At 50.6% G+C, this 22,722-nt stretch overlaps 1 long non-coding RNA gene, 1 other non-coding gene and 1 pseudogene across 2 annotated transcripts in view; 1 reads left to right on the top strand and 2 right to left on the bottom strand.

Annotated features, from left to right (window-relative positions):
- Positions 1-22,722, top strand: part of LOC136678228 (uncharacterized) — a 58,946-nt gene that overhangs the window by 10,751 nt on the left and 25,473 nt on the right. The gene's annotated exons all lie outside the window — the stretch shown is intronic.
- Positions 206-6,015, bottom strand: LOC136679871 (28S ribosomal RNA; annotated as a pseudogene).
- LOC136679840 (5.8S ribosomal RNA) lies at positions 6,282-6,435 on the bottom strand. Its single transcript, XR_010796623.1, has one exon. It is a non-coding gene; the product is annotated as a 5.8S ribosomal RNA (ribosomal RNA).

Raw genomic sequence — 22,722 nt, 5'->3', positions numbered from 1 at the left:
CTGCGAGGTACATCCAGGACTTTTTAAGGGTGCAACCTGCCTCCCTAAGCCCGCCACCGGCTCCCTCTAACCGGTGTACGGACTCTCGGGGCCCGCGCCCCAGAGACCCAGAGGTTCAGAAATTGCACCAAGTCCAATTTCACCCACTGCGAGACCTGGACTGCTCCAGAGGGCCGGGGGGGTGTTAGGCATTCGCCTTCCCCCGACAAATGTTTGAGTGGACGGGATGACTTTCAATGGATCGCAGTTTATTCACCCGCTCTGCCACTTACGACACCCGCACTCTGAATCAGGTCGTTTACGAGTCATTTCACACCCGGATCAAGAGACATTTGCTTTCAGGAGGGAGGTGGACCGAGGCGTTCATTAGCCCCGGTCCGGTTCCTGTGTCATGCGGCTCTCGTCACCGGCGGTGGGGAGGAAACCGCCTCCCACCGCGGCTATCCAAGACCAAGCTCACCGATGCTGGGCGCGGATGTATCGCTCCTTCTAGGCGGGATTCCGACTTAGAGGCATTCAGTCATAAGCCCTCGGATGATAGCCTTGCACCAGTGGCTGCACAGCCAAGCGCGAGTACCATGTATCCGAACCTGCAGTTCCTCTCGTACTGGGCTGGATTACTATCGGAGCAACGGTCAACATCAGTAGGGTAAAACTAACCTGTCTCACGACGGTCTAAACCCAGCTCACGTTCCCTGTTAGTGGGTGAACAATCGAACGCTTTGCGAATTCTGCTTCGCAATGATAGGAAGAGCCGACATCTAACCCAAAAAGCAGATGGAAGGATCGTTAGGCCCCGCTTTCACGGTCCGTATTCATACTGAAAATCAGGATCAAGCCGGCTTTTGCCCTTATGCTCTATGGGAGGTTTCTGTCCTTCCCTGAGCCCGCCTTAGGACACCTGCGTTACGCTTTGACAGGTGTACCGCCCCAGTCAAACTCCCCACCTGTCACTGTCCCCGGAGGGACTCGCCCCGGGCAGGGAAGCCCGCAACATGAGTGTACCTGGACTCACTGCCAAGCGACCCACCCAGGGCTTAGCACCTTCGAACAAGGAACCCCCAGCAAGGAAAGGGTTCCCACCGACACCTTCACCGGGTTAGAGAGGTAACAGTAAGAGTAGTGGTATTTCACGGACAGCCCGCCCCGGTGCTGGCCTTTGGCAGGCCTCCCACTTATTCTACACCCCCTATGTAGCCTCCCAGTGACAGACTAGAGTCAAGCTCAACAGGGTCTTCTTTCCCCACTGATTCTGCCAAGCCCGTTCCCTTGGCTGTGGTTTCGCTAGATAGTAGGTAGGGACAGTGGGAATCTCGTTAATCCATTCATGCAGGTCACTAATTAGATGATGAGGCATTTGGTTATCTACAGCAGAGCGGGCTACTCTGTTTCGGAGGTTTTAACGCTGCCCCCTGCAGCGCCGTTGAGTGTCTCTTGATCCGTTTGAGCCCGACCTAGAGATAGAACATCCTTCTTCCTTCTTCCGAGAAGACGCTTCGGTCCGTGTCGTCTTCTCGGTCTCATCGGATTCGAAACGATACCTTGTCCACGGTGGATTACCTGTGAACACAAGCAGGGGTTTGAACACAGGTCGAATCCGGCCGTATTTATTACAACGTCAAACATAGTGAAGCTGAATGGATCAACCAGGCTAGCCTCGCCCGTGACCTCTCCCGGGTATCCACAGAGAGGGAGGGCGGGGAAGCCCGCACGCCATTAGATCGGAGCCGATACTGTATACCTTGATACCTTCCCACTCACAGAAGAGAACGGGCCATGACGGAACCAACTTAACCACCACCCCTCCCTTGTAAGGGAGTCTGACCGGCTAGACCACACATGTTGGGTCCGCATTGGGCCAACCAACCAGACTGTCATGCAGGTTACCAGCCTGATGTGAACAACGTCTCCCCTGGGTGGCGTTGCTCTTACAGTCAAACCCTAGCAGGGGACCAACCGTGTGGTCGGGGATGAAGAACCCATCACGGGAAGAAGTTCCCCATCACCGAGTCACTATTTTTGTTTTGTACCCTGTTCTGTATGGCGCCTGACCGTGCCGGCATGTTCGCCTCAGTTGAAACCAGGCTGGCGCTCCTTCCCAGTGTAGTCACTGCGTTAGAGTCTTTAAGCCATCCCATCGTGCCATCGACCGACACAGGACTGGTAGGTTATATACTCGTCCACACGTCACTAGGGACGGCCGTTTTGCCGTTACCTCATGGGCCCAAGGGTCGGCGATCACCCCCGATATGCTACCAGCACAGTTCGTCCATTCAGCTAGGAAGCTTGACCTATTCACGCCTTTGCCTCTAGCCTCATAGATCGACTGTCACCAGCGCACACCAAAGAGAATCAACTCGTCCTTTGCCCATGAGGATGGGTTTTCACCCTACCTAATAAAGTGTGGGTCGGAGACCCAAGCCCAAAGTCAGCCAGCAGCCTTCCGGGAATAGGTGACCAACACCTGGGATCTATCGAGGATAGATCATACCAACCCACGAAAGAGATGTTCCCAGAAGAGACATCTCCTAGCCAAGCACCATCTTTGCCCTCGGAACCTATAGGGTTTTGGAACGCCATTCGGAGCCTATGAGATGCCCTTCGAGACCTAAGCAACTTCGGTGATCGAACACCAGCTAGGGACGTTGCACCCTGAGGGGCTTGCCATAGTGGTGGTCCCCGCCCCAGGGAACCAGCACTTGGGTACCTGCACTACAACCTGCTAGCGCAAAGTACCCGGGGAGACCTGGCTAATGTGAACGTTCGGTCAGTCTGTCACATGGGAAGCCTCTCTTAGCCTCCCTGACCGCACAGGACGTTGCCCGGTTTTACCACGAGGAGGTGGAGGCACACAATGCTTTGACTCGGAGTCCCTGGAGCTGGGTCTACCACCCTGCTCACCTTAACGAACTCCGGGGTTTATTTACATAGTTACCCCCGCCGTTTACCCGTGCTTGGGTGAATTTCTTCACTTTGACATTCAGAGCACTGGGCAGGAATCACATTGTGTCAAAACCGTCCAAGAGCCTTCACAATGCTGTGTTTTTATTAAACAGTCGGATTCCCCTGGTCCGTGGCAGTTCTAATTCGGCTGTTGGGTGCCGGTCGAGAGAACCGCCTCGGAGCTGGCGAGACTCACACCCGATAGATCCACGAGGCCTCGGCTCGTCGCACCCGGCTCCAGTCACACCGCTCTGGTCCCCCCAAGCCCTTACGGCCGGCGACGCATCCGCACACAACTCCCGAGTCTTCCCCCCCACGTCCGAACGGGAGAACGGAAGGCCGCGCTCGCGAGTGTGGCCGGGACCCGGCGATGGGCCTCGGAGCCCGGCCGACTTTGGGAAGGAAGGGCCGAAGATGAAACGCGGCGGAGGTTCGTCCCCTATGGAGTCCCATCCACGACCGCCTCCCAACGTCACCGACCGAGTCCCCTAAGCACCGCCGGGAGGGAACATCGACTTCTTCGCGTGGCTGCGACCCATGCACTTTAACCGACAGACGCAGGAGTCAACCCGGGCGCCGTGCGCTTTTGCCCGCATGACCCTCAGGGCAAGGGCGAACCAGAACAGTTCCCCGGAGCCAGGCCGCTCCGGGCCCTCGGCCTACGCTTCAGCTAAAGGGCCTGACCGAGCCCAGCCATTAGAGCCAATCCTTATCCCGAAGTTACGGATCTGTTTTGCCGACTTCCCTTACCTACATTGTTCCAACACGCCAGAGGCTGTTCACCTTGGAGACCTGATGCGGATATTGGTACGGCCTGGGGGGAAATTCACTATACCTCCCCCAGATTTTCAAGGGCCGATGGGGAATGTCCCGGCTGCCTCACAGATGCATGCGGCTTTCAGAGCGTTGAGCCCCTTTCTCGGGACAATCCCATTCCAGGGGGCTCCAGCTCTTTAGCAAGGAGAGAGAATCCTCCCCGGGGTTCCCACCGACGTCTCCGTGTTCGTTTGCGTTACCGCTATGAGAGCGCCTCTCGGCACTCAATCTCCCCGCTCCCAGGTTCGGGGATATTGGCCCGATCCCCTTTCGGTCAGCGAGAGGCAGACGAGACCATCGCCCCAGCATTTCCGAACGGCGTTCGCCTATCCCTTAGGACCGACTAACCCACGGCCAAGCGCTGTCGGCGTGGAACCCTTCTCCACTTCGGCCTTCAAAGATTCCATCTGAATATTTGCTACTATCACCAAGATCTGCACCCGCGGCGGCTCGACCCAGGCTCACGCCAGAGGCTTCAGCGCCGTCGCGGCGTACGGTCTGTGTTTCAAATTGGGGATTGTGACACCTGCGACGGCCGGGTATGGGCCCGACGCTCCAGCGCCATCCATTTTCAGGGCCAGTTGATTCGGCAGGTGAGTTGTTACACACTCCTTAGCGGATTCCGACTTCCATGGTCACCGCCCCGCTGTCTATATCAACCTACACCTTTCCTGGGGTCTGATGAGCGTCGCGTCTGGCGCCCTAACCCACGCGTTCGGTTCATCCCGCAGCACCAGTTCTGCTTACCAAGTGGCCCACTTGGCACCATCATTCGATCATTCGGCTCCGAGCCTGTGAGCCGGGCCTCTTACTCATTTAAAGTTTGAGAGTAGGACGAGGCCGTTTCGGCCCCGCAGCCTATAATCATTGCTTTACCGGATAAAACTGAGTTTGGTGCCAGCTATCCTGAGGGAAACTTCGGAGGGAACCAGCTACTAGATGGTTCGTTAAGTCTTTCGCCCCTATACCCAGGTCGGACGACCGAATTAAACGTCAGGACCGCTACGGGCCTCCACGCAGGGTTTCCCCTGGCTTCGCCCTGCCCAGGCATAGATCACTATCTTTCGGGTACCACCGCGTATGCTCTTGCTCCACTCTCCACTCGGTGGAGAGCAGGCCGGTGGTGCGCTGTCAACCCACCATGGACGGGGTGTCTTAGATCCCACCTCAGCCGACGCGCGCCGGCCTTCACCTTCGTTGCGCCTCCGGGGTTCAAGCCCTTTGACTCGCATACGCGTTAGACTCCTTGGTCCGTGTTTCAAGACGGGTCAGCTGGGGTACGAACTTAGCCACTGACCTTAGGCGTTTGGGTGCTGTGTGCCTGGATCACCCCCCGTATCGCCGTAGCGGGCCTAGCCCGGGGCTGAGGACAGCCCAACCGGCCCGCTTCGACCGAAGGATCGGGGGGGGGGCCCATCCCCATCCCCATCCCGAAGGAGGGGAGAACGCGGAAAGGACATTGCTCCGCGGCCCCGGCGTTATCGGCAAAGTCGGAGCGAGGGGCTGTAGCGGAACGCCCGTGTCCGTGGCCGTGTGGGCCCCATCTCCGGACGCACCTACCTTCACCCTTGGGCCCTTCCAAGCCTAACCGGAGCCGGTCGCGACTCACCACCACGCAGGGAAAATGCACCTGACGGGTCGAGCCTTCATACGCCCAAGAGGCCCGAAGTCGGGAGGCGAAGCTCAGGGCCGAGCAGGGAGTGGGGTCGCCCCCTCTCTCGCCCGGATGAACTCGCCTCCAAGTCACGGAACCACACGAGCGCGGGCCGTCCGCCCAGCTGAATCCCGCGGGGCGGTCTTCTCGGTCCCCCGACCCTTTACCTCTCAACGGTTTCACGCTCTCTTGAACTCTCTCTTCAAAGTACTGTTTTCAACTTTCCCTCACGGTACTTTGTTCACTATCGGTCTCGTGCCGGTATTTAGCCTTAGATGGAGTTTACCACCCACTTTGAGCTGCATTCACAAGCAACCTGACTCCGGGAAGCCCGATCTACCCGGCGGGAGGCGGGGCGATACCGGGCCTTCACCATCTATGGAAGACACTTCCTTGCAAAACTTGGTCCCACGTCCGCACCGAGACTAAACGGACTTCCGTATGCTACATTTCCCGGCCCACCTTGGTCAGGGGAAAGAGGGATTCAGCGCTGGGCTCTTCCCTCTTCGCTCGCTGCTACTAAGGGAATCCTTGTTAGTTTCTTTTCCTCCGCTTACTGATATGCTTAAGTTCAGCGGGCTGTCTCGTCTGATCTGAGGTCGCGCTACGAGGCAGTTTTGTGGGGCGCGGGGCGCGAACCCCCCGGCCGCTCGCCGTATTACGGTGCCCACCCTCCAACGGCGGGAAGCCCAGCGGGGAGAGACGATAAGGGATGGGACCCGGACCTAATGGCTCTCCCTACGTCCGGAGCTCTCGCCACACGGTGGTTTAAGAACCGAGTCTGGGTTTAGAAAGACGAAGGGCCGTCCGAGGTGGAGGCCCTGTGAACTTCCAGCCGCGGTCTAGGAAGACCGATCGATGGGTAAAGCGACCCTCAGACAGGCGTGGCCGCGGGATGGACCCCCGCGGCCGCAATGTGCGTTCGAAATATCGATGATCTGTGTTCCGCATTTCACATTATTTAACGCAGTTTCCCGCGTTCTTCATCGATGCACGAGCCAAGTGATCCACCGCTAAGAGTTGTATCATTTTGCCCGCCCCTACGGAAGGGACTTTGGGTTAAAGCCTTTTGAACAACAGAATTTAAGGGTTTAGGTTAGGTTCACGTCCCTTGGATGAGATGGAAGGGATTCATGAACAAAGGGAATTTTATGGTCGGGTGACCCCGGGCTGGGGGTCATTAAACCCGGCTTGGCATCCAGATGGATCGCCTCGGTGGTGCCCAACCTTTCCTTTTTTACGTGTTAGGAGACCAAGACACCCGGGTGTGTAGATGGCTAGCGTGCGCTCTTAACCTCGCTGTTTCCAGCGAGGCCCGGTGGTTCGCTTCCAAGTCCCCAGCAATTGGGAAATCTGAAAGATTCCACTAAGACCGGCTTTGCGCCGGTCCACGCCTCGGGGGGTTTCTCTGGGCCCCGTCAACTCGCGCACGGCCATCGGGGTAAGTTTGCCTTAGCTTGCGTACGGGTCCCGGTCTAAAGTTTGTACCCGGTGTGCGCTCCAGCCACGCTCTCCCCCCGGAGGGGATGAGCGGGCCCGGTGGTGCGCTCCCAAGTCCCCACGGAGGGTGAGGCTGGGTGGAGATCCCACCTGTGTTCCACATCCGGGGCTCATCAGCCCCTTCAACTCGCGCACGGGTCTCAGACTATTTATACGGTCCGTCATTCGCGAAGCCCAGGGAGCTGCCGATATACACCTCCCGATCCCTGCATGCGCTCTTAAGCTCCGCTCTAACCCGAGAGGGAAAGAGTTTCGCCCGTGGTGCGCTCCCGTCCGGAAGATCCCAACAAGGCCGGCGAACACCGGCCAACGCCCTGGGGGTTGCATTAGCCCCTTTGACTCGCGCATGCAGAATTAAAGCCTTTAACGATCAATGGTTTGGTTTAACAACCGGCGGCCGGCTCCGTTACCACTCGAGACCCCCGAACGGGGGTGGTGGCCGGCAACCTATGCACCCAAAGGCGGTCCTCCCATAACCCCGAGTTCCGAGGTCAGCTCGCTCCGTCCCCCCCGGAGGGAGACTCACTTTAGCCTACGACGAAAGGTACGAGGTGTCTGGGGTCCATACCTTTAAGGTACCCACCGGGGGATTTGGCCTTGCTTAAAGACCGAGTGGCTACTGGCATGGAGGGCGGGCACCCACCATGGCCAGGTCACCGTTAATGATCCTTTCGCAGGTTCCCCTACGAAAACCTTGTTACGACTTTTACTCCCTCTAGATGCCCAGGTTCGATCAACTTCCCACCTCAACGAGGCAAAGGGGCACCTCAGGGACGATCCGAGGACCTCACCAGGCCATCCAATCGGTAGTAGCGACGGGCGGTGTGTACAAAGGGCAGGGACTTAATCGACGCGGGCTGGTGACCCGCGACTACTTGGAATTCCTCGTTCAAGGGGAAAAGTTACAATCCCCTATCCCCAGTGGGGAAGGCGTTCATAGGATTGCCCAGGCCTTTCGGCATAGGATGGATGCACACGCTGAACCAGCCAGTGTAACTCACGTGCGGCCCCGGGCGTCTAAGGGCATCACAGACCTGTTATGGCCCCGAATCTCATACGGCTTTGCCTCGCCTCGGATCGCTCTAAGAAGTTCGGCCACCGACCGCTGACCCCTCGGGCCGCCTGTCCCCACAGGGACCCAGGGAGGGCCGTGTAACTTTTTAAGGCACAGGGTCTCGTCCGTTATCAGATTTAACCAGACAAATCGCTCCACGAACTACCAACGGCCATGCACCACCACCCACAGAATCAAGAAAGAGCCATCAATCTGTCAATCCTTACCGTGTCCTGGCCGGGTGAGTTTCCCCGTGTTGAGTCAAATTAAGCCGCAAGTTCCACTCCTTGTGGTTCCCTTCCGTCAATTCCTTTAAGTTTCAGCTTTGCAACCATACTCCCCCCAGAGCCCAAAGACTTGTGGTTTCCCACACGCTGCCCGGCGGGTCATGGTCGCTAACCTAACGCCGCCGGATCGTGGGTCGGCATAGTTTACGGTCGGAACTACGACGGTACCTGATCGTCTTCGCTCCCTCGACTTTCGTTCTTGATTAATGAAAACATTCTTGGCAAATGCCTTCGCTTTCGTCCGTCCCACACCGGTCAACGAATTTCACCTCTGTCGGTGTGGTACGAATGCCCCCGGCCGTCCCTCTTAATCATTGCCCTCAGTCCTTAAAACCCACGAAATAGGACCGTGAAAGCCCCGGAGCCCCACTCCGGAACGACCAGCGGTACCGAAAGAGAGACCCCGACGCCCCACGGAGGGCCCTATTCCATTATTCCTAGCTCAGTCAGACATGGCACGTGTCAGCCTGCTTTGAGCGCTCTGCTTTGTTCAAAGTAAATGCTTCCGGACCCTCCAACCCACCGCGCACCGCAGTGAAATTACCCAGCTAAGGGCTTCTCCGCCGCCGGTGAGCAGAGGATACCGGTGGTAGGGACTGAGTCTCACAACATCCACCCCGAGACGGAGGGTCACCCCCAAAGGGAGCTTCCCACCCATCCGGACTGTCCAGGAGATCCGAGACCCGTCCCCATATCCAACTACGAGCTTTTTAACTGCAGCAATCTTAGCATACGCTATTGGAGCTGGAATTACCACGGCTGCTGGCACCAGACTTGCCCTCCAATGGGTTCTCACTCACGGATGTAGATTGAGTTCATTTCGGTTACGCTCCACAGTGTAGTGGAGTATGAGCCAAATATGAATATCGGACAATCAAGAAATGAAAAGTTTTGAATTAAAACTTTTCCAGTCTGCAGAAGACTTTTCGTCTGCAACATAGCAGCCCCCACACACACAACCAATCTAAAGACATCAAAAGAACCCTTTTAAGTAACACATGGCCCCAACACCCCCCTTCTCTCTTTTAACTAACAGGAACTGTCGAGATAACTAACTTAAAGAGACAGGAACCTCAAACAAAGAAGAGAGCTTTTACGGCCCGTTTTTATGACAATGGCACCTAAATGTCTAATCCTTATCTTTCACGGAGATCAACAGATGTTCAAACCAAAGTGACCTCGAGTGAACTCCCGTGAACCAACAGCTGAAACACGGATTAACAACGACACCAAATGGACACTGGCGGAACTACACCTCGCCCGGAGTCGCCGCAAGACAATAGCGAAAATAGTCGTTCTCTGAGTTATTTGTGTATAAACGAACGTATGAATGTCACTTTCTGTACCCTCAGATGAATGCCTACCTTCTAATGAAATGATGTATAATGCCGATTGTTTCTATTACAAAGATCAGTTTTGTCTCTGAATGAGAGAAAATGGATTAATGTTTTATTTTTCAGCGTATCATCACGAATTGGACGTGAACAATGTACTCAAGATGGGACCTTATGTAAATGTCTGATATTAATAGTCCAATGTACTCATTGTTATAGGTTGATAACAGGTATAAGAATTTTGATACGAGAAACTCATATTCCTTATGTATGAATCACAGAGTCAAAACCCCCTCCTCCTACTCTCTCTCTCTCTCTCTCTCCCTCACGAGAGTCACGTGAGTCTGGACTCGCGTCCAATCAGAAAGAGGACGCCTCCCATTAGGGCGTGACCGCGCCAGCCTTGAAAAGGCCAAACAGCAAGACAGACAAGGAGTTCGAAGTTTGAAGAGTCGCGAGGACTCTGCAGAAGTAACGGACCACGAAAGGAACTGAAAAAGAGAGGACGCCGGCAACAAACAAAGAAAAACCTCTCAGACTTCAGAAAAGCTTACGAGAGACGTCTCGAAATTAGCTAAGAGTATGAAGTTTTACTAATACGTCGAGTAATTTGAATATCTTTCTTTTCCTTTAATCTTGTTTATGTTTATTACCTATCGAAGTGTGATCTCACGAATGATCAAGGCGGGTGAAACTTATTTATGGCCAAAGTAAGGTATCAACCGTTTGAGTAATCGATAACAGATATATTAACGTTATAAGCTGATTCCTGAAGACATCAATCCTGGAAAGCTGAACAACGAGACTAGCTAATACTCTGAAAAAGCCTTTCCACTACGGTGGAAAACCAGCCACGCCTGTGAAAAACCGAAGAAGGGAAATCTCGATCAACGCAGCTCAGCTCGGAATCGAGGGTCTTCAAATCGACTGTAAAGAGATCCTCCATAAGCGGGCCTGCTTCTCACCACGTGGGAACGACGAGAACACCCCGGGACACGGAGATTAAACAACAGGACGCGACGGCTCGGTGAAACGGCGAACGAGTAAGCTAGCGTATTTAACACCTTTTCAGTAGCTGATGTCCAAACAAACCCTCTTTATAATTTACCATTTATTAACCTTAGTTAGCAACAATTTAGTCACAAGTTAGAAGTGCCTAGCTCACCTTAAGGTCAAAATCAGTTCCCCCTGCCGGACACCGTGAGATTACAAGGTTGTGCTATGTTAACTAAATATCTTCTTTTTATTAATAAAACTCTCATTATTTGAAGTCACAGTGTTTGCAATTTATTCATTAGAATTTCTGAAAATCCTGAAGAACTCATTTAGCATGATTATTATTCATTCTCAAACTAATTATTAATGTTTTAATTGCTTAAACCAATTATAAATCTTAATTAATATCATTAAGTCAAATATCAGAGGTTGGAGGAGTTTGAATAAGGTCAAGGCTATAAAACAAATTATAAAATTATATATATATGTGTAGGGGTGTATGACCAACATCCACTACATATAAAATATATATATTTTATTGGCGCCCACGCGAGGCCAGGAAAAAGGCTTTTTAATGAGCAAACTGCAAAACACTGAATATTAGCTTGGGTTTATGAAATACTTTCCGCTGTTTGTGTTGCTGAATAACGATTGAGATTCAAAGCTTGATGTGGGTAATTTCGTGTTGTGTTTGTTACTGCTGAAAAACTGTTCTGTGATATATACCGGTTAGAAAATAAGCTTGGTTGTTTTTAAAAGAGCGCGGCTCTGCGCCATTTTGCATGCATTAAATTGAGGCCTGGGCACGTCTGAACTGCGCGAAATTCCGCTGTGAGACTTTGCCGTCGGATTCGACCTCCCGCCGCGAAATCCCGGCGAAGAGAGACCACCGAACCGAATACCCCCGTTCGTTTTAAACTGGGTCGCTACCAGCGTTAATAACGAGATCGCGCGCTAGGCGATTGGGAGGTTATTAAACAGCCGAAAATACGGCTTGTATGAAGAGCAGTCTGCTCTCGTCAGCTGTTCCAGTTAAACTGAAATCATATTCAGAAAGGAACGAACCCCTTTGAAGGGGCGGAGCTGAAACTAAGGAGGGAAATTCAAAACGCCCCCAAAACAGAGGAAGACAAATTCCCTCTTGTGGTATAAGTGCGTAATTGCAGGGAAAAATACTTCATAACTAGCGTCTATTGAAGCGTGTCCTCCCTTGCTCCTCCTTGTGGTCAAGTGGTGCTACCCTTGACGTTTGATTCCCGTACACCCTCTAGTGGTTGGGAGGTTGTCCGCCGAGACAACATAAGTGTTTAGCAGCCCTCTGGTGTTTAAAAGTTGTCATTACAGATGAAATTCTTTTAAAATACCTTAGTGTAAAATCTCTGTTCCCCTTTTAAAATTTTAATTTTTATTTTTTTGATAGAGTATCTGAGCGTTTAAAATCTTTATTCCATTTTAGATTTTAATCTGATAACACCCTCTAGTGTTGAAACTTCCCGCTACAGTGGAAATTCCCATTTGTGTTAGTGTATCTGCTGGTACCGTGTCTATTGGGACTCTCACCAGCGCCGACTGGTGTCCATTGCTGCTATTGCATTGTAACTTGCTTGTCGCCCTCTGGTGTCCTAGTCTGGTATTACAATTTAAGTTCAACTTAAATACTGAAGCTCGCTGTTGCCATTCAGACTTACCTTCAGTACCCTCTGGTGGAGAAAACTTGCTATCGCAATTGAAATTGTCGACCAGTTCACACTGATAAGACCTGGTATCACAGCTCTAGTGGCTGTCTCTAAACTCTGCACATCTGAATAATTACAAGTAAAGGCTTGGAAGCATAATAAGTTGATACAACTACAGCAGACAGTGTGCAGTAATTAGAGATTGACACTTTAACTTGATACCAGATCACAAACGCAGTTAAAAGAGAGAGTCTTTTAATCTCGCTATTCTTAATAATTCTGTAATTCGGAAAATTCTTTTACTTTCATAATTCCTTAATTGGAAATTATATCTAATAATAAAACTCACTTAATATTAAAATTCCTTCATCCAAATTTTTCGACAATTCTTTAATTCAAAATTTTTAATAATTTTAATTATTGAAAAAAAAAAAAAAAATTTTTTTTCTCTTTCTCTCTTCTTTTATTCACTCGCGCATAGCAACTTTCACTCCACCCTCTCCTACTAACAGACTTCCCTTAGAGATTCACAAGTGAACTCTAACACCATACATACTAGCAGTTACTCTTAGAGCACTCGGTACAGGTGAATTTAGTTCAGATTTAGTTAGAAAAGGGATTAACGGAATTAATCCTAACTAAATAGAAGTAAGTTACACCTCGCAGTTAAAAACACAGCTAACATGGCAGAAGGGACTTTTTCTTCGGAAGTATATGTAGAAGGTTTGTGGGATGAGGCATTCTCTGTTCTGACCAGCATCACCAGTGATGTGATGCCTGGACTCGCAGAAACTGTGCAGAAAACCTCACAGGCCCATCGTGACCACATGGTGGCTAAGTGGGTAGAGAACCACTTAACCGACATCCTCAAGGGCAAGCCCCTAACTGAGGCCTTAGGTCAAATAGCCCTCCTCGCTGTAGTACAGCTCAGAGCCAGCGAACGTGAGCTTGACGTGTCACGGCGACAGCAGGCAAAGGTAGAGGCAGAGCTAAGTCGACTTCAAAGCGAAATAGCTGAAGGGAACACGCTGCCCCAGGTCACACCCGATGTGCCACCTAGTGCCGCTACAGAAAGACAAGGCCAGCAGGAAGATAGTGAGGATCAGGAACCAGACTCAGGGACCGTAACCTTTAGAGCTGCTGCAGCACCTCCTCTGGTATCAACGGGTATTTCCCCTTCCCTTGTGTCTCCTGTCAGTCGTCCCTTACAACGCCCTGCTAGACCCAGAGCACTGCAACCCAGTGTCTGGTCCCCTCAACCTTTACCCTCTCATGGTCCCTCATACAAGGACCTAGATAAAATCGCGCGTAATATAACCCGCTTTGATCCCAAACCTGACGGTTCTAATGATATCTTTTCCTACCTAAAAGATATTGACTTCTACCTCCAAAGGTTCCCCGGGATCACCATAGATGACAGACTATATGTGATTAAACTGACCTCCAACCGAGACGTCAGTAACTTCATTGAACGTCAGCCAGACTATGTAAAAGCGCGATATGATGTGCTGTGCCAAGCATTGGAGGAAGAATTCTCCAATCACCTGTCACAGACCGGACTGGCCGCTGCTTTGAACATAAAACAGCAACGCCAGGAATCCCCTCAGCAATATTATAATCGACTCAGACAGGCGTACTTCGGACCTAGAAATGACCCCGGAATGGAGGAAGAGTTAAATTTCAAATCACTATTTATCCAAAACCTCCATCCCCACACCAGTCATCAGTTGGGAGTCTCAGCTTGCCCTCGCACCCTGTCTAGCAGGCAGCTGCGTGATTTAGCACTCAGAGGTTTCCTAAAATCCCAACAAATCCCCAACAGGCGGTCCGAAACACCCCAAGTCTTCAACGTCGACTCCAACTCCCCACATTTAGAGTTAGAAGGTGCCACCCAGGCCGATCCACAAAGATCCGCCCTGGACCCTTCCTCCACTCCGTGGACCAGTGAGGGCCCGAAACCTCATCCGCCCTCACACCAATACAAGCGCTACCCTCCTCGCAGGCCAGACAGAAATCACGACAAAGATTTCTGGAACCCTCGGGACAGGGCTGGGTATGGTCGTGACTATTACCCTGTAGAAAACCGCGGTGCGGGCCGTGGAAAACCATCACATCCCCATAAGGGATATGAGCGAACAGCTCCGAACCAGCTTTCTGATTCCTATAGAGAAAAGAAAGAGAAATACTGGTATCAAAATAAAGAAAATCACACTAAAGACAAGCTTAAAGGCACGGAACTCAGCTCTAAGGAGTTAGAGGACATCCGCCGAATGCTTGCAATGATTTGCAAAGAGAAAAAGAAAAAACCTGACGTTCTTTCTATCACCTCTTCGCGGTCTAACCCAAAGCCATCCTCTAACACCCCAGAAATGTTAGAAAGTTATGTAGGAGAAGTGACAAGCGAAGCTCCGTCTTCTAGCGCACCGTGCAATCTCCTCGTGACCCAAACAAACACTGAAAACCCGATGATACAGGGGGGTGACTCGCAACCACCCTCCAGTGCTGTTTTAGTTGTTCAGTTAGACGGTAAAGAAGGTTTAACGCCAAATGACCCTTCAGTCATTGAAGGCGACACACCCGTCCGACAATTCATGGGACACCTAACGGAAAAAGGGGTTGCACGCAAATTCTACTTGTCCACCATTGTGGAGAGAAGGCTAGTACATGAGGCCCTGTTGGACACTGCATCAGATGTCACGCTCATGTCTTCCGCCTTGTTCCACCAGGTTCGAGCCATTGCGCGGCGTGAAAATCGCGAGATACAGCTCCAAAACTGTTCTCTTAAAATTCAGCCGTATTCACATGCAGGCCTCACTATCCAATCTATGGCACTAATACACTTAGCCATTGGACCAATGACTTTAGTGCATCCAATCCATGTGTCTCCTCTCGAAACAATTCCCTTCCTCATCGGCAAAGATCTCCTTAATCGCTTCGAACCACTGATTGACTTCAAAAGGTCAAAGATCTGGGCACAAGTGCGTGAGCCTTTACCCATCTGCACCCCACACCACCGGGAAGCTCAGTGTTGCCGTCTCGAAATCCGGCCTGAATCAATAGGAGATCCACCAAGTCAGATCCCTCACTTCGAGGAAGAGGAAACTGAGCCCATGGCGGCCACACCAGAGACAGCAGTCTCTCCCTGGCCCCCTAGTGCCATGTTAGAACAACGGAACACATTCCTGTGCACTTTCACACAGCCGTCCACAACAGACGCTCCAGGCCTTCCCATCGTGAATGGTCTCACAATGCAGGACTATCGTGTAGACAATGCAGTTCTGGCTCTATGGACCGACCAGTCCGCCATAAGCCAAACCCTCTTTAACACTCTGCGCCTCACTCAACCAAATATTCCTTTGGTGAGTAGTCCTTGTCGCTTTCCTCTTAACCTGACATCAAAAGCAATGTCACCCACTGATGGAATTTGCGCTTTAACCGTCCAGTGGAACAAAAGGGTAATCACCCATTATTTCTTAGTCGTCCCTAACTTGCCGCACGACGTTTACATTGGTAGTGACTTCTTGGTGCGCCTCGACGTCCACGTAGACACCCTCAATAGTGTACTGTGGGCTTTGACTGATGTTTCAACGGAAACCTGGTCCTCCGATCTCAGCAACCTAGGCTCAGGACAAACTATTCCCGAGGTATGTCAGGTCACTAACCAAGGTTCACTTGTGGTACCTGCGAACGCAGCAAATGTACCCATCCGCTTAGTCGTGCGACCTGGCCAACACTTAAGCCACGCGCATGCACTTTTCCAACCGTCACCTCAGTTCTTCGAACTAGGCCTCACCCTCGAAGCCACACCTTTGGTGGAGACGCGAGCAAGATCCACCTATCTATTCGTACGGAACGAAACCACTCAACCCTTGACGATCCCTCACTCATCTCCTCTGGGTTGGTTAGTCAGTACGAAATTCCATGACTTCGAGTTGCGAATTCCGATCATAGGACCAATGCCTGAATCCCTGCTTCTTGATCATGCAGAATCAAAGGTGTTCTACACTCATCCGACACGAGCTGTTGCTCTCTTCTCAGCTCTGGACATGAGTAATGATGCCATTTGCAGGATAGATCTCGCTGACGACAATCAAATGACGATCACGGTCCTTTCCATAGATTCATCCCCGGAATCCTCCCGGGAACCATCTCTTCTTCCCGAAGCGGGAGAAAACACTTCAAATCCGCGTACTTCGAAAGAACTATCTGACTCCGAATTTCGTATCCAAGTCGAACAAGTTCTAAAGGAGGCCGACGCCCTCCAAAGCAAAGAAGAACGTGAGAAACTCTGTGAAGTGCTCCTTAAATATCAAAAATCTTTTTCCAAAGATTCAACGGACTGTGGTCTCACTGACATTCATTCAGTACGTATTCCCACTCGTCCGGGAGCACCACCCACGTTTGTCCGCCAATACAAAATTCCGTTGGCATCCTATGAACCGGTACAAGAAATCATTGATGACTTGCTGGAAAAGGGCATAATTCGACCCTGTAACAGCACGTACTCGGCACCATTATGGCCCGTCATAAAACCAAATGGTAAATGGCGCTTAACCATCGACTATCGGAAACTAAATCAACAGGTTCCCTTGTCTCGATGGCCGATGACACAATTGGAGCAAGAGCTTCCCTCGGTCCGAAACGCTAAATACTTTTCCACCATCGATGTAGCCTCTGGCTTCTGGACCATCCCGGTGCAAGCAGAAGACCAACACAAGCTCGCTTTCACTTTCGCAAACCGACAGTACACATTCACTAGGTGCCCTTTTGGATATGCCAACTCACCCGCGGAGTTTAATATTTTCTTAAACAAAGCATGCCCTGATGCCCGCGAGCGAGGCACCCTCATATATGTGGACGACATACTCATGCGTAACCACTCCCTACAAGCACACATTGACGAGATTGATCATGTTCTTGACCAGCTTACAACAGCAGGTGCGAAAATATCACTCTCCAAATGTCAGTGGTGCAGAACAAAAGTGAATTACGTCGGTCTGCTCGTAAGCACTGATGGTGTTGAACCACAAGTGAGTCGAGTGCAAGGGGTAACAAACCTCGCAGCACCCACCAACCTTAAGGAACTCCGCAGTTTCTTAGGAGTATGCAACTACTCACGACAATTCATAGAGAACTATGCGGACCTAGCTCGTCCACTTTATGACCTCCTGAAAAAGGACACTCCGTTCACCTGGGGCGAAGCCCAGGAACACGCCATGCAGGCACTAAAATCGAAACTGTGCACGGCCCCATGCCTTGCCTATCCTGACAGTAGCAAAGAATTCTACCTAGAAGTAGGGTTCTCGAACCACTGTCTCAGCTCCGGTCTGTATCAATTACACGATAGAGACAAACGTGTCATAGCCTATGCTAGTAAAACTATGCTGGCTGCCGAAAACAAATACAGTGACTGCGAAAAAGCACTACTAGCAACAGTGTGGGCAGTCAAACATTTCTCCAACTACCTAGGTGGTCAGAAGGTGATTGTTGAAACTCATCATCAACCAGTCACTTTCCTAAACAGCCAACGAATTCGAGAGGGTGTAGTAACTAACGCTCGAGTAGCGTCATGGCTAATGGCTCTCCAAAGCTTTGACTTAGAGGTGCGTTACGCGCAAAACTACAAGAGCCCCCTAGGCACAGGCCTTGCTTCCTGCAGGCGATGCGAAGGAAACATTCCTTCCCAAGTGCCACAAACTCCAGAAACCCTCTTACCCACCGTGGCTAACCACCACTATTTTGATCCTAACACATGCAAAGACCTTGTCACTGCATATGTAGATGGCTGTTCGTTCCGCCGAGAACACACCCTGATGGCAGGGGTGGGTATTATCGGAATAAACGGATGGCCTCACGAACCCCTAAGTTTCAAATTGGGTGCTCAGTCCTCCCAATATGCTGAAATAGCAGGAATTCTTATCACAATCCAGTCTGCAGTCCAGAAAAGCATAAAAACGTTGGTGATCTGCACAGACTCCAACTACGCGCGCCTAAGCTTCACATGCCACTTGAGACTGTGGAAAACCAACAACTACACCACGTCAAACAAAAAGCCAGTTAAACACAAAGAGCTTTTCGCGGCATGCGAACACTTGGTAGACACACATGACCTGCAGATCTACTGGAAGAAAGTGAAGGGTCACTCCCGAGTCCCGGGAGATGACAAAGAATTCAATGATCAAGCAGATAGCTTAGCCAAGCAAGGGGCCCGCGAAGGCACATCGTGGACATTCGATCCCTCCCTTTTTCCAAACCCACCCGACATCGAAGTCCTAGCTGTCACACGGTCTCGAACTATAACAAAGGCGTCGCCTGACAATGCCAAAACTACCATTGTCTCTATTAACCCTGCTTTTTCGGACGCTGACTTAGTTACTCTCCAAGCTCGAGACCCATCCATTTCTAAAATGCTTAGCCATGTCTCTGACCCTTCTACTAATCCCATCGCAGCACAAGATCTTGACACCATACCAGGCCTTAAAGACCTATACGGCGCCAAAGCGTCCCTCCAAGTCGTCAAAGGCTTGCTAGTTCATGCCACTGACTCGCACACTTCACCTACGTTCGTGGTTCCTCAGTGCCACAGGGGGGTGATGCTGATGCACGCCCATGACTCCCCATCTGCGGGACACAAAGGGGTCAAAGCAACACACCATGCGCTCAAGCAGGTGGCATATTGGCCCCACATGGTAAAAGATGTGGCTGACTACATTAAAGGCTGTCTGGTATGTTGCCAATTTCAACCCTCGAATCCTCTTCATAGAGCCCCCTTGCAAAAGAAAGGAGTATCCTTCCCTTGGTCAAACCTCCAGATAGACTGGGTTGGACCACTCACTCGAACAGTAAGAGGTAACAAGTACTTCCTCACAGTCACGTGTGCATTCACTAAATGGGTAGAATGCCTCCCCGCACCGAATGACACAGCACTAACCACTGCATACTTACTGATGAACCATGTCTTCTCACGGTTTGGCCTACCCAGCCGTGTCGACTCTGACAGAGGGACACATTTCACAGCTGAGGTCATGCAGCAGCTCTGGCAACTCTTAGGAGTAAAAGCCAGCCTTCACATTAGCTACCATCCTCAAAGCTCAGGTCAGGTAGAGCGAGCCAACCGAACTGTTGTTAGCATACTGAAAAAGTACGTAGCAGCAAACCAACGAGACTGGGATGTCAAACTCCCCCTCGTACTGATGGCCATACGGGCGACCCCACACGACGCGGTCGGGGTCTCACCCTTTGAGTTGATGACAGGGAGACAAATGACTCTGCCTCTACATCTGTTATATCAGCCAGGTGAAGCTAGCATAGCCGTAGCCTACACCACTCATCAGTATATGGAGGACCTGCAGAAACACCTCAAAGCTACTTTCGCCTTTGCCCAGCAGAAACTGGAAAGAAGTGCAGAAGGTCGCAAAGCGTACTATGATCACAAAGCATCCCACGATGAACTCCAAATAGGGGACAAAGTATGGTACTACATCTTTATCCAACCTGTTGGAAGGTCGCGAAAAACAGGGGGGAATTTGGCCCGCAAATTCCTACCCCGATGGTCCGGTCCCTACAAGATAACAGACAAACTGTCCCCCGTTGTTTACAGGATCAAAATAAACAAAGCTCGGGGCAGTACTGAATTCAAATGGGTCCACCGCAACCAAATCCGACCACACACAACCCCCATGGGACTTGTAGGGGATACTAACGCTTGTGTTAGATCATAAACGGCAGAACCAAAGGCAGGGAGAGTGTTAGTTAACAAACAACTATAACCTTCTACTCACACCTTAGTTCTCCTATCCCTTTTCCCTTTTTTCTCTCACTCTTTAGCAGGCAACGAGCTTCTAACCAGACTGAGGACACTCAGGGTGCAAGACCCTAGTCCCTCATCGTCAATTATTGTAGAGTGCTTACCCTAGGAAATTTTTATCAAAAAGGGGGGTATCGTGAAAATTTCTTATAATTTATCTAAACGACTCGCCGTAAATACCCTAAATCTAACCATGAGCATCTCTTCCGGTAGGATGGCCCCGCTGCTCATTCTCCTGATCGTCGGCTCCCTAGGAACCGCTGTGCTCCCTGAAGTGATTGAACCAGGTCCTGACTCAGGAATAATACTGAAAGACCAGCCGGGACTGCTAATCACTAATTGCCGCCTCCATACCCAGAGAGTATTTGTACGGTTGAATCCCGCCGAAGCGTGTAGCAAAAACCTACCGATAACCACGCTGCAGACTGGCCGGAATGGAGTTAGATGGACTGAGGAAGCTATCAGCCATGCTGAAGCCGACGTAACTCACATGCTCCGCCAGTTACAAAAGTTTACCGTAACGCAATCAGAACTAAATGGTTTTAATAAACGACCTAAACGCTTCATAGGCGGATTGTTAATGGCAGCTGCAACTGTGGGATCACTACTGAGTCTCGGAACGTCCGCCGTCAATGCCGTCAATGTAGCCACTGTTAAACGTCAAGTAGGGGAATTGCAAGCGGAAATTCCGAACATTAAAACCCAATTAGACAAACAGCAGCAGCACCTGCAAACCATTGGGCAAACCCTACGTGGCACCGTCGTAGTGCTCAACGCTCACAGTGTCGCTTTGAACAAAACGCTCCAGACGGTTAACTCCATGCTTTCAGTAGCACAACTTGACCTTGCCCACATCCAGCTTGTGAATATGTTATTGTCTGATATGCTACAAGAAATCAGCTCCTCTGTAGATAGCCTAGCCATGGGGAGAATCCCTCCTTACCTGGTGCCCCTATCCTTAGTACAGGAGATTTTATCCACAGCAACTCGAGAAGTAGTTACTGATCTCCAGGCCCACCTAGCCTATACCTTAGGTAGCGCCATCCCAATTTATGTTAATCCTCAAGACCGAGAATTAGCATTCATTATTAACCTTCCCATAATGGCGCCTGAAAACATATACCGTTTGAAAGATGTTGTCAACGTTGGTTTCTGGCAAGATTCTGCCTACGTTCGTGTGAAAACAACATCTCTTGTAGCATACCAAGACGATAACCCTGACCTATATCTGGTACCCAATTTGCTTATGTGCACACTCACTAAAGACATTCACTACTTGTGCCCTAGCAAACCTTTCATTCGTGACAGCGCAAATGGGATCTGTGGCCTTAAGCCTATGATGAGTAATACTCAATGCCCGGTAGTCGTCACGCCCCGACGTTTGGTAACCAGTACTCAAGCTGAAATTGTTGGAAATCGTTGGTTGGTTAACACCCCCTTTAGAGAGGCCCTACTAACCTATGATCAACATGACACCTCAGAAAGGGTACTCCTTCCTAGCCAAACCTTCTGGGTAGACGTCCCCGTAAACGCAATCTTACATGTAGGAGACCTGGCCCTGTATCACCTAAACCCTGACCAATATGAGAGCGACGTAGAAATCTCAGAGTTCTTCTCCAAACACACCATCGAGCTAGATACTAAAACACTAACTCGCCTAGAATATGAGGGAACCCAAGTCATTGACCTAACCCCCATAGATAACACTCTTAGAGAACTATCGTCTCAACCCCTATGGCCAGTTCAGCCTGTCACCTATGCATGGTCCACCCCGGACACCTTACTAGTTACCCTGGTAGGATTAGGATATCTTTTGACCTTTGGTATAGCTTGGTTCTATTTCAAACGCACTCGAGCCCTCCAGAGCAGGTTAGAAACTTGGTCTAATAAAATGGTCAAATTCGTTAGACATAAGAGAGCCCAGAGAGGTGAACCCCCAAGTTTTAGATATGAAGCCGAAGGCCATGTCGAAGAATCAGCTCTCGAGGTTGCGTTTGAACAAGACCTGCCCCTAAATAATTAGGATCCCTTCAACATGCAAACATACACATTCCATATACACCCATACACTAATAGGAATACATCAGCTCTGGAAATGTGTTTGAATATGCTTGCTGACCTCACCTTCCTCCACAGCAAAAGTTCTTTTCAGCTCCATGATCCCTGACGAACCATAAAACTGAAAAGAAAGGGGGGAATGTAGTGGAGTATGAGCCAAATATGAATATCGGACAATCAAGAAATGAAAAGTTTTGAATTAAAACTTTTCCAGTCTGCAGAAGACTTTTCGTCTGCAACATAGCAGCCCCCACACACACAACCAATCTAAAGACATCAAAAGAACCCTTTTAAGTAACACATGGCCCCAACACCCCCCTTCTCTCTTTTAACTAACAGGAACTGTCGAGATAACTAACTTAAAGAGACAGGAACCTCAAACAAAGAAGAGAGCTTTTACGGCCCGTTTTTATGACAATGGCACCTAAATGTCTAATCCTTATCTTTCACGGAGATCAACAGATGTTCAAACCAAAGTGACCTCGAGTGAACTCCCGTGAACCAACAGCTGAAACACGGATTAACAACGACACCAAATGGACACTGGCGGAACTACACCTCGCCCGGAGTCGCCGCAAGACAATAGCGAAAATAGTC

Source organism: Hoplias malabaricus, chromosome Y, assembly GCF_029633855.1.
Source record: "Hoplias malabaricus isolate fHopMal1 chromosome Y, fHopMal1.hap1, whole genome shotgun sequence".
Classification (NCBI taxonomy): domain Eukaryota; kingdom Metazoa; phylum Chordata; class Actinopteri; order Characiformes; family Erythrinidae; genus Hoplias; species Hoplias malabaricus.
Note: the sequence above shows the minus strand (reverse complement) of the source record. Positions and strands in the feature narration are given on the sequence as shown.